Genomic DNA, 11411 nt, shown 5'->3' with positions numbered 1-11411 from the left:
TTATTGATACCTACAAATTTAAAATTCGCTCTCCACAAATATTCTTCAATATTTGTTTAAAATTTGCTGTTTCTATTAACATTTCCAACAGTAAACTCATCCACTAGAATATTTGTGGAAAGTGAACATAAAGCAGGCAAGCACACAGCCAAAGCAAATGTGTTTTAAAATTGGAACAAATATTGGAGGAAAATTTGTTGCTGTAGTCACCTAGCTCTAGTTTTTTATTATATATATAGCATGTGCATATAGATGTGCATATGTGTGTGTGTACTGTACATATTTTTCATGTCTTAGCTGCATAAAAATTATCGTATCAATATCTTCAGAATACAGGCAGAAATCTGAGTAAATGACATCCTTACTACACTGAATTTTATGTTTTGTTTTTATTTCCTTTACTAGCCTTTCAGTGTAAACAGTAGTTGTTGTTATAAGAGGTCAGTTTTATATGCCCGTGTACCACTGAACTGTTTAAGTTTAAAATGACACTACTGTTTAAGACCCAGTAATTTTCAGAACGTTTGATTTACTACTCTGGCACTCAATAAGCCTCATTTCATACCTCCAAGAACGAACTAGTCAAAGTGTTAAATAAACATGAAGCATAAGGCTTGTTTTCTTTCCAAAAGTGCAAGCACTGTGTTACTCTAATGATTAAATATTGTTTAAATATACAACTGAGCGACTAGTTGCACAGTTGATTCTTTCCCTGTGCTTCATTTTATGTATTAATTATTTTGTGTTCAGACAAAGACTTTAATTAGGAATCATAAAGAGTTTGTGAAGAGTGAAGTAGTAATGGTTTCATCTGCATTAAACTGACTGCAGATGGATACATTTCTGAAGAAAGAGTTGCCACTAGGAAAACCTTCACTGATCCTGAATCTATGAAGCATTAAAAGGAACTGATCCTGCAACGTGCTTTAGGTCCTCTACTCCCATTCAGAGACCATCATTTTGTTATGTGTATATACGGTGCCTACCACAATGGGGCCTTGATCCCTGATTGGGGCCCGGAGGTGCTATTCCAATGCAAATAATAATAATAATGATTATGTGAGCTGAAGGTATTTAGGTCAGCAAGTTGCAGTATATCAAGCCCTAAATAAATATAGTTTAATATAATATTTGTAGATAGTGACAGCAAAAAAAATAGAAAATGTGCCTTTAGTTTCAAAAAAGGGGAAACAAAATAAAGGTTTGTGCATATAAATAATTTTGACGTGGAAAACATCAAATCAGTTTAAATTATCTGAAACTTCTCTGTTGAAAATCGATATGCAATTTAATACATGCAACACTATTTTTGTTGCTTTTTAAAAAATTCAGTATATTCTGAATAACTATCAGTGCTGCGTAGTTCCTCACTATGTGCTCATGGAAAAGAAATATTTATATCTCACTGAAATTTAAAATATTTTCTGAACACATGTATCCTTTTTTAAAAGATAAAGAAAAACTAAGGGAACACATATATATATAACCTAAGTAAACAAATAATTTAGCTAAGTCCATTATATATATATATATATACACATACACACACACACACACACACACACACACACACACAAACACTTTTTAAATGCACTTTTAGTTATTCTAATGACATTAGGAAAACTTTTGTATCTAATGTAAAATACATCATTAAATTCATGGAAAGGTCTGTGCCATAGCAACAATCTCTCACAAATATTAGCATGATCAGGTATATCAAAATCCCGAGGGGAAAAAGGGCCATATGATGCCTTCACTGAAATCCATACCCTAATGAAAGAAACTTTTATTGTGTTGCTTTTTGTTGTTGTTTTTCAAAACATTATGCTTTTAAGTGAAAGTACTCTCCATTGCCATGTGGGAGGTTTAAGTGTGGATCCTGGTCATGATCTCTCACTCTCTGAACCAGCAATATTGGGAGTGCCAGATAGGCTGTGGCTACCATGTGACACCCTGATGGGGGGTGGAGTAGAAGGTGTAAATCAATTGCGGAGAATAGGAAGAATCATGGAGATTGCAGCAAGAAAGTAGGAGACACTAGAAAAAGAAAAAATACAATTAAAAGTAATAAGAGGTGTTTTGGTTTTATGGTATGTAAATATTCCAAATTAAAAGTGGGAGTCAATTTAAGGAAGTCCTCAGTGTGGTTTCTCTGGACTTTCACTTCATGGTTCTGATCCAAAGTCCATTCAAGTCAGTGGAAGTCTTTTCAGTGACTGCAATGATCTCTGAATCAGGGCCTATATTGTGTGTGTAAAATCACAGAGAGGGTAGTAATACCACCTATTATTAAGATTCTCTGTCACTTCCCATTAGAAGACTCTGTTTTCAGTTACTTATAATTTTGCCAAATTGTAATTGTTTTGTCTGAAATTTTCTATGCCAGGTGCATGCCTAAAACTGAGAACAAATTTATGGAAAAATACATTATTTTGAAAATGTTAAAAATTCTGTCAACATTCTCTTTGAACAGCTCTAACATCCCCATGCTTTGGCGTTGGGACATGAAATTTGGTGGAGGCAGGGCCGGCTCTGGCTTTTTTGCCGCCCCAGGCAAAAAAGCCTCCCGCTCCCCCCCCCTCCCCCCGCCGCGCGGCAGGGGAGGGCACCAACCTCTCCCCAACCGGCCAGAGTGCTGGGAGGAGGGCGGAGAGCCCGCAGCGGCTCCACTCTCCCCGGCGGCCAGAGCGCCGGGGGGAGGACGGAGTGGTGGCCAGAGCGCCGGGGGGAGGGCGGAGAGCCCACCGCGGCTCCGCTCTCCCCGGCGGCCAGAGCGCCGGGAGGAGGGCGGAGAGCCCGCCGCGGCTCCACTCTCCCCCGTGGCCAGAGCGCCGGGGGGAGGGCGGAGTGCCGGCCGGGGCTCCGCTCTCCCCGGCGGCCAGAGCCGGAGCACCGCGCCTCCCCCCTCCAGGTGCCGCCCCAAGCACAAGCTTGGTGGGCTGGTGCCTGGAGCCGGCCCTGGGTGGAGGGAAAAGGGTGGCCTCTGTGTCTGGGTTGTGCATTTTACGGTCACTGTAAAATTTTGGCCAAATATGGTCGAGTTATAAACCCTTGAAAAATCATAATTCACACATATTCAGGAAGACTTCTTTGATTTTAGTAGCTGAATTCCCCAAAGATTCTGGGCACATTGGCATGCTCCAGCCCACAGCTGTGCAGAACTTTCCTTGTGATTGCAGCTCAGGGTTGCTGAAGGCCTTACTTGGTCCAGCCACCTGAACTCAAAGCAGGGAACCTGTCTTTGCTGTTCTCCCACTGATCCCCCTCCTGCACCCAGGCTGTATGAAGGAGGAAGCTACCTGATTCGTATGCAGACAGGACAATAGCTGGACTGTTGGGGGGGGGAGGGGGGAGGGAGCAGTACAAATCAGGATAAGTAGCCTAGAGTGGGAAGACAGGAGATGGAAACTGGCAGGGTGGGAAAGGAAAACTGGTACTGGGAATTGGAGTGCGGGGGGAAACTTGGATTGCCTGGACCAGGAGACTAGGACTGGGATCCAGAGAGGGATACTGCTACTAGATGGGTAAGGAGACTGGGACAGTGAGCCAGGGAGGGAAGCTGAGACGTGGACTGTGAGCCAGTAGCTAGTGAGGGACTGAGACTGGATGAGGAGCTCCTGGAGGGAGACTGAGATTGGAAGCTAGCTGGGGTGAGGAATGTTGGCAGGGGTATGATGGGAGCCTGGAGTGGAGGAACAAGAGATCAGATGGGGATCCAGTAGTACAGTGGAACGAGATTGGCTGAGCAAGAAGACTGAGACTGGGACAAGAAGCCTGGAGGAGTGGTGACTGGGACTGGCTAGGTGAAGAGAATGTGACTGAGACAAGGACAGGTTGGAGGGAACAGAGCAGAAGTGTTCATGCTTGGCTGGAATGGGCAGAAGAGTCAGTGCTCATTAGAGCTCATTCCCCTCCCCCCCGACAGTGGAATGGAACGTAAGAGTCCTGAGTCGGACCATTCCTCTGCTGTGAGCAAATCTCTGCAAAACCCACTGGCAGTGTCCCATCCCCCTCTAGTAGTAGTCCACAAAGGATGATAACTTACTCCATCAGTTCAAGTGGGAGTGGTCTGTGGGTCAATTTAAATCTTCCATTCCTGCTGATGACCAGGGCTGGCTCTAGGTTTTTTGCCACAAAAAAAAAAATCCTCCGAGAGCACAACTGCCGAAGCAAAAAAAAAAAAAAAAAAAAAAAGCCGGAATGCTGCCCCTGATATTGTGCCACCCCAAGCATGTGCTTGGTTTGCTGGTGCCTAGAGCGGGTCCTGCTGATGACCCATGTGGGTGTCAATATGATGCCACATGATGGAATTTCTGTTTTTTCAGTTGTTTTTTTAAATTAGGAAATTATCCCCCCCCAAAAAAATATGCTAAAAGAATAAGGTAGGGAAGTCAAGCACTCAAAAGTTAGGAAATGCCAGAATTAAGATTGCCTGTCCATCTTTGATTCAGCCCTATTGAATTAATTTTGATGGACTGTATGGGCCCAAAGAGTCAAAGGTGTTAATTTTGCCCTGTCACTGTCCAACATTAAACAGTTTTAAATAAGGTTCTGGGTTTGGTATACAGAGACCTCAACCTGTTTAGTACCATGGCAAATACACTATAAAAAAGCCTTTTAAACCTTATTAAAGATACAGAAAAAGAAGGTAAAACAATTAAAGCATTTGAAGTGTGAAAGATTACACAAGGCTTTTATTTTAACCATGCCCCTTCCTCCTATTTTCTTTAGCTGTAGTGAGAGTGACAGTCTTTTCTATAATATTAACAATGACAATAACTGTCCTTTTTGTGAAAAAGAGAAAACATTAGTTGGGATAGGCTGGACTTGTTGTTGCTGTTGTTGTTAAAGTCCAATCCCAGTTCCTAGAACACAAAACAGGACAAATGCATACAAAAAGGGAAAGAAGAGAAAAGCAAATATAAAAAATGATGCTTCTGTCTCTAGGATTGACTTGCACTTACAATCTCACTTCTGCAAAAACATAGGCATAGCACAAGCTCTTATCAGCTACTCCAAGACCCAGTAAACTTGTACCAGTCAGGCCACTTAGGGCAATGCTTGTAGCTGTCTCTTCAATCACAGGCTCACAACTGTATTGCAAAAGATGCAGTCTTGGCTGGCTATGTCACACTCACATTAAGCAAAAGGAGAGGGAGAGAAAATAGAAGAAATTAGATAGAAAAGAAAAGGATACAAGGTAGAAGGTGACAAAGTCTCACATCCCAGATGGTGTTCAGGAGTCAGCCAGAGCTGGTGGAGAGGGTGATGTCACATGTGTTGCAGTCTGGTCAGGACATTCCTCAGGATTAGGAGGATGAAGGCCCAATGGTGTTAGAGTGGATCCTGGGGTCCCAGGAAATGATAGTGAAATTCACTCATTCCTGTTGTCCCATCTTTTAGTCAGCCAGCATTCACTTCCCGATTTCCCCCCAAAAGTCTTTTCTTTTAAGAACACCAAAAAGGAGCAATGGGCAGAATAGGCTGTCCTTTCATTAAGTTGTCCACCAGTTAGGCCTAATTTCTGGCACACTGATTTTGGTTTATTGATTTATGGACCCACACTTCTCTTGTTTATCAGGTATGATCTTAACACACTTCTTGAGTTATATCAATAGGCTTTTTAGTTTATACTAATTCAGTCTGCCTATCTTTTGCACCTTTTCCCATCAACATTTGTTATAGATTATGATGACATTTTACGAACTTTCACTTACTTTTCACAATTGAGCTCACAATTAGGGTAAATTTGTAGGCCTGATTATTATAAACAGACTCCTCATCCATATGCATTATGATATCATCTTTAACTACATGATCATGATGTTTTTTCTACGGGACCCCTGCTTGATTCAATACACGGATGGACTTGCTACATGGAGTGAAGGAGACTGTTGTCTGTAAGATCTCTGCTTCATTTTTTGCAGGAATTGGAAGGTGTGTAGAGAATGAAGCAGGGGACTCCAGGAACAGAAAGAATGGTTTCCTGGTTAAGGCAGCTGAATACTGCCCTAGAAAATTGGATTCTATCCCTGCCTCTGCCACAAAGTGCTTATGTGATGCTAATCAAGTCGCTTAAACCAAACTTTTCATGTGTAGTCACTAATTGTGTGTTCCTCATTTTCTGGGTGCCTGACTTGAGACCCTGGAGTCTGATTTGCAGAAGTGCTGAGCACTCACAGCTGCAACTCAAGCCAATGGAAGTTGTGCTTTGAACATATCAAGTGCTGCTTTAATGCTAAGTATCTGAAACATCAGCTGTTCGGCATCTCAGATTGAACACCCAAAATTAGTGGATACTTTTGACCATAGTTTCTTACAGTATGTCTACACTGCAATTAAAAACCTATGGCTGGCATGTGTGGGGATGTATCATCCCTACAACAACCTAATGAAAAGTTCCATGAGGAGGTAAGGGTCACGATGGGACACTTGCCAGGTAAACAAATCATGGCCTTATGTAAGGCCCCCTGGTGGTCTAGGATTATATAAGATGATCATGGCCTTATGTAAGACCCCCTGGTGGTCTAGGATTATATAAGATGATCATGGCCTTATGTAAGGCCCCCTGGTGGTCTCGGATTATATAAGATGAGGTAAACAAATCATGGCCTTATGTAAGGAACGGTTGAACCAATCGGTGTGGGGCTATACATGTGATAAACACATGATTCTCCTTCTTGTCCAATCCGTAGATGTGTTATTATAGCCTAATTGTGTTATGTAATGTTAAGAAAAAACTATAAAAGAAAACTTGCAATAAACAGAATTTGGATTCAGCTTGCAACCACATTGGTCGTGTGCTTTATCTGCTCCGCATGGAACCCCACAAATGGTGACCCCGACGTGATTTGGCTTGGACATCAAGGCAGCCAGGACTTTGCCCAAAGTGAGCTAGGAAAGATCATACTAGACACAGCCGCCAGTGGAGCAGGGATCAATGTTCTCAGACAGTAGACCCAACAGGTGTTGTCTCAAAAGCTGAGCAAAGAGAAAGCAGATCCAACCAGAAAAAGGATCTGAGTGGTCAGACTCTATGTCATCTCTCATGAAGAAACTGGAACAATTGAATTTAGATATTAAAAAGGCTCTCAGTGCTGGCTCTTCTCCTTCCAGCACTCCTTCTACCAAAAAGCGCAAACAGCCGTGCTCTGTTAAGGTGGAGACAGGCCTTCTTCACAAAAATCATCAGAGAAAGGGAATCTGTGGGAATAAGAGGGCAGGCTATCAAGATTTAGATGGTTTGCCAAGCTCAGTGTCAACTGGAGCACGACCAAAAACTGAAGCGTTCGGTGAGAAAAGGCGGAGGTGGCAGCCGTAGCAGGAGGTACCGGAGGATACCGGCTCCTGGTCGTCCGAGAGAGACGTTCGTGAGCTCACAGCCGACTGAAGCGTTCGGTGAGAAAAGGCGGAGGTGGTAGCCGCGGCAGGAGGTACCGGAGGATACCGGCTCCTGGTCGTCCGAGAGAGACGTTCGTGAGCTCACAACCGACTGAAGCGTTCGGTGAGAAAAGGCGGAGGTGGCAGCCGCAGCAGGAGGTACCGGAGGATACCGGCTCCTGGTCGTCCGAGAGAGACGTTCGTGAGCTCACAGCCGACTGAAGCGTTCGATGAGAAAAGGCGGAGGTGGCAGCCGCGGCAGGAGGTACCGGAGGATACCGGCTCCTGGTCGTCCGAGAGAGACGTTCGTGAGCTCACAGCCGACTGAAGCGTTCGGTGAGAAAAGGCGGAGGTGGCAGCCGCGGCAGGAGGTACCGGAGGATACCGGCTCCTGGTCGTCCGAGAGAGACGTTCGTGAGCTCACAACCGACTGAAGCGTTCGGTGAGAAAAGGCGGAGGTGGCAGCCGCAGCAGGAGGTACCGGAGGATACCGGCTCCTGGTCGTCCGAGAGAGACGTTCGTGAGCTCACAGCCGACTGAAGCGTTCGATGAGAAAAGGCGGAGGTGGCAGCCGCGGCAGGAGGTACCGGAGGATACCGGCTCCTGGTCGTCCGAGAGAGACGTTCGTGAGCTCACAGCCGACTGAAGCGTTCGGTGAGAAAAGGCGGAGGTGGCAGCCGCGGCAGGAGGTACCGGAGGATACCGGCTCCTGGTCGTCCGAGAGAGACGTTCGTGAGCTCACAACCGACTGAAGCGTTCGGTGAGAAAAGGCGGAGGTGGCAGCCGCAGCAGGAGGTACCGGAGGATACCGGCTCCTGGTCGTCCGAGAGAGACGTTCGTGAGCTCACAGCCGACTGAAGCGTTCGATGAGAAAAGGCGGAGGTGGCAGCCGCGGCAGGAGGTACCGGAGGATACCGGCTCCTGGTCGTCCGAGAGAGACGTTCGTGAGCTCACAGCCGACTGAAGCGTTCGGTGAGAAAAGGCGGAGGTGGCAGCCGCGGCAGGAGGTACCGGAGGATACCGGCTCCTGGTCGTCCGAGAGAGACGTTCGTGAGCTCACAGCCGACTGAAGCGTTCGGTGAGAAAAGGCGGAGGTGGCAGCCGCGGCAGGAGGTACCGGAGGGTACCGGCTCCTGGTCGTCCGAGAGAGACGTTCGTGAGCTCACAGGTGAGCGGCTGCATTTAATAAAATGGGCTCTGCTTTGTCTGCAGAGGAGGAGACGGTGCATGATTTTTTACTACGCATCGCTAAAAAGCGGGGAGAGAAGCTTCCCTCTGACGCGTTGTCCCGTTTGTTGAAATGGGGGCAGAAACGCGGGAATGTACAAACAGGGCCCTCAGCTACAGGACATGCTGAATCAGTTGTCCCATTTGGCCGGTGAGAGCCATCCCCCGCAGTCCCACACATTGCGAGCCCTGAACCAGCCCGGCTTTCCTGTCACCAATAATGTTTGTACCCCAAAGTTCCGGGCGGAGTTCCCGGGGCAGGGTGAGCAGTTGCAGAATAGGTTAAAAAGAATGGCGGAGCCAGGCTTATCTAACTTTGAAAGGACATATAGGAAAAAACCACCGGAAAAGATCCCTCCGGCAGATGATATTGCTACCCGAACACCATGCCGCCACACAGAAGCCGAACAACGGCCCCGCAACACCGGACCTGCACTTGTTGTTTGTCACAGCCTAAACACCTAATAATGCTGTACTTCTATTTGTTCGGACTCCTTATTATAGGAGCAGGGGTCTTTGTATGTCCAAACTCTGTACCTTTTGTTAACCCATGACAAAATGTTTGGGTCACCTGGGCAAACCAAACTGGCCAAAAAGCCCCTTTTTGCTTGTCCATGGCCACCCCATCGGATCCCTTTAAAACATGTCTTATTGGCTATCCTTGTTTACACCCCAATGGTTTTCGTGGGCATTTACGTAATATTACGTTTCTTAATAAGTTCCTTATTTAAGGAAAAGGGGGGAGGTGTGGGGATGTATCATCCCTACACCAACCTAATGAAAAGTTCCATGAGGAGGTAAGGGTCACGATGGGACACTTGCCAGGTAAACAAATCATGGCCTTATGTAAGGCCCCCTGGTGGTCTAGGATTATATAAGATGATCATGGCCTTATGTAAGACCCCCTGGTGGTCTAGGATTATATAAGATGATCATGGCCTTATGTAAGGCCCCCTGGTGGTCTAGGATTATATAAGATGAGGTAAACAAATCATGGCCTTATGTAAGGAACGGTTGAACCAATCGGTGTGGGGCTATACATGTGATAAACACATGATTCTCCTTCTTGTCCAATCCGTAGATGTGTTATTATAGCCTAATTGTGTTATGTAATGTTAAGAAAAAACTATAAAAGAAAGCTTGCAATAAACAGAATTCGGATTCAGCTTGCAACCACATTGGTCGTGTGCTTTATCTGCTCCGCATGGAACCCCACAGGCATGTGCCAGTTGATTCAGGCTCTTGGGTTTCCGGCTAAGGGGCTGTTTAATTGCAGTGTAGATCTTTGGGCTTGAGCTGCAGCCCAGGCTCTGTGACCCTCCCACCTCACAGGGTCCTAGAACTCGGGCTCCAGCCCAAGACCGAACATCTACACCACAATTACACAGCCCGTTAGCCCAAGCCCCACAAGCATCAGTCAGCTGGCATAGGCCAGCCAAGGGTGTCTAATTGCAGTGTAGAGATACCCTGCGTGCCCCAGTTTTCCATCTGCAAAATAGGGCAATGCCACTCCTCATCTCACAGGAGATGTTGTGAAAATAACATGTTTGTGAAGCACTTAGATACTGCAGGGATAAGCGCCACAGAAAAACCTATGAGGAAATTAATAATTCTGTCTTCAGAGTAGGGTTTGCATAGTAAATAAGACCTGGGGTCACACACTGAACAATAAGGAGAAGACAAAATATTGAATAGCTGCTCATTAAGTGAGTACTGTCCATTCTGTGCACTGAATGAGGCAGGGATCTAGTGGAAAAATAGTATGTGATCATGTAATTAAGGACTGCATCATAATGCAGGCACACAAGAGGGCCAGAGAAAGGTTGCACAGAAAACCTTAATACTGACATTTCCTAATTTTTGAGTTTTTGACTTTGCAAATGTTAATCATTTTCTTTTAACATAATGTTGTGGGTAATATATATTAGAGAGGCCTAATGAAGTGAGCACTGGCTTGGAACTCAGGAGACCTAGGTTCCATTCCTGGCTCTGCCACTGGCTTTGTGTGGCCTTGGGCAAGTCACTTCACCTCTGTGCATCACTTTCCCCATCTATAAAACAGAATAATAATACTTACCTTGCTTGTAACGCATACTGAGATCTACGGCTGAAAAGTTCTACGTAAGAGCTTGTTGTTGCTATTACTGTCCAACTCTAAAGGTGCCTTCTGTAAGAAACAGAGGATCCACAACTCTCGCTGAAGTGAATGCATCTACTTGCATGTTGCAGGACTGGGCCTTTCCTTATCAAGTATGATAATTATAGCAACAGCCACTAGTGTTACTGCAACTAAGGGTTTGTGAAGAGTTTTCTTTGAAAAACTAGATTTTTCAGCCATACAAATTCTCTCCTGGCTGAATCTGGTTAATAGAAGATCCAACTCCAGCAGAGAATGTTTTCTACAGGTATGGAGGGGAGGGAACTAATTGGAAGGAAAGATAGCAATTACTCCAATCAAACTATGTTTAGGAGGAACAAAGGAAATAGTCATTCAATATTTCATGTAATAATGGTGGATCTTTCACCTGGCCTTAAGACAAATAAATCTGAAAATGGAACAAATTCTTGTAAGAGTGCAAAACACACCAAACAGAAATGAATGTTTACTACTTTTAGATGATTTGTTTTGCACGTCTGTATAAGAGGACCCAATTCTGCTACCACTAAAATAAATCGCAAAATGAGCAATGAGAGCAGGATCAGTCCCGTAATTATCATCTGTTTTACAGTGAAGTGGCATCATCCATGAAGGCCAAATCCCAGCCTTTCCTGCACAAAACCCAAGTAAAGAGGGCTTTGCATCA

General features: G+C 45.1%; 1 long non-coding RNA gene across 1 annotated transcript; it reads left to right on the top strand.

Moving 5' to 3' along the window:
- The first annotated feature begins 6772 nt into the window (after window positions 1-6772).
- Window positions 6773-9780, top strand: LOC135972783 (uncharacterized). Its single transcript, XR_010589297.1, has 2 exons — window positions 6773-7308; window positions 7945-9780. It is a non-coding gene; the product is annotated as an uncharacterized LOC135972783 (long non-coding RNA).
- The last annotated feature ends 1631 nt before the right edge of the window (window positions 9781-11411 follow it).

This window comes from Chrysemys picta, chromosome 7, assembly GCF_011386835.1.
Source record: "Chrysemys picta bellii isolate R12L10 chromosome 7, ASM1138683v2, whole genome shotgun sequence".
NCBI lineage: Eukaryota > Metazoa > Chordata > Testudines > Emydidae > Chrysemys > Chrysemys picta.
The sequence above is the reverse complement of the archived record's forward strand: the minus strand, read 5'-3'. Positions and strand labels throughout refer to the sequence as shown.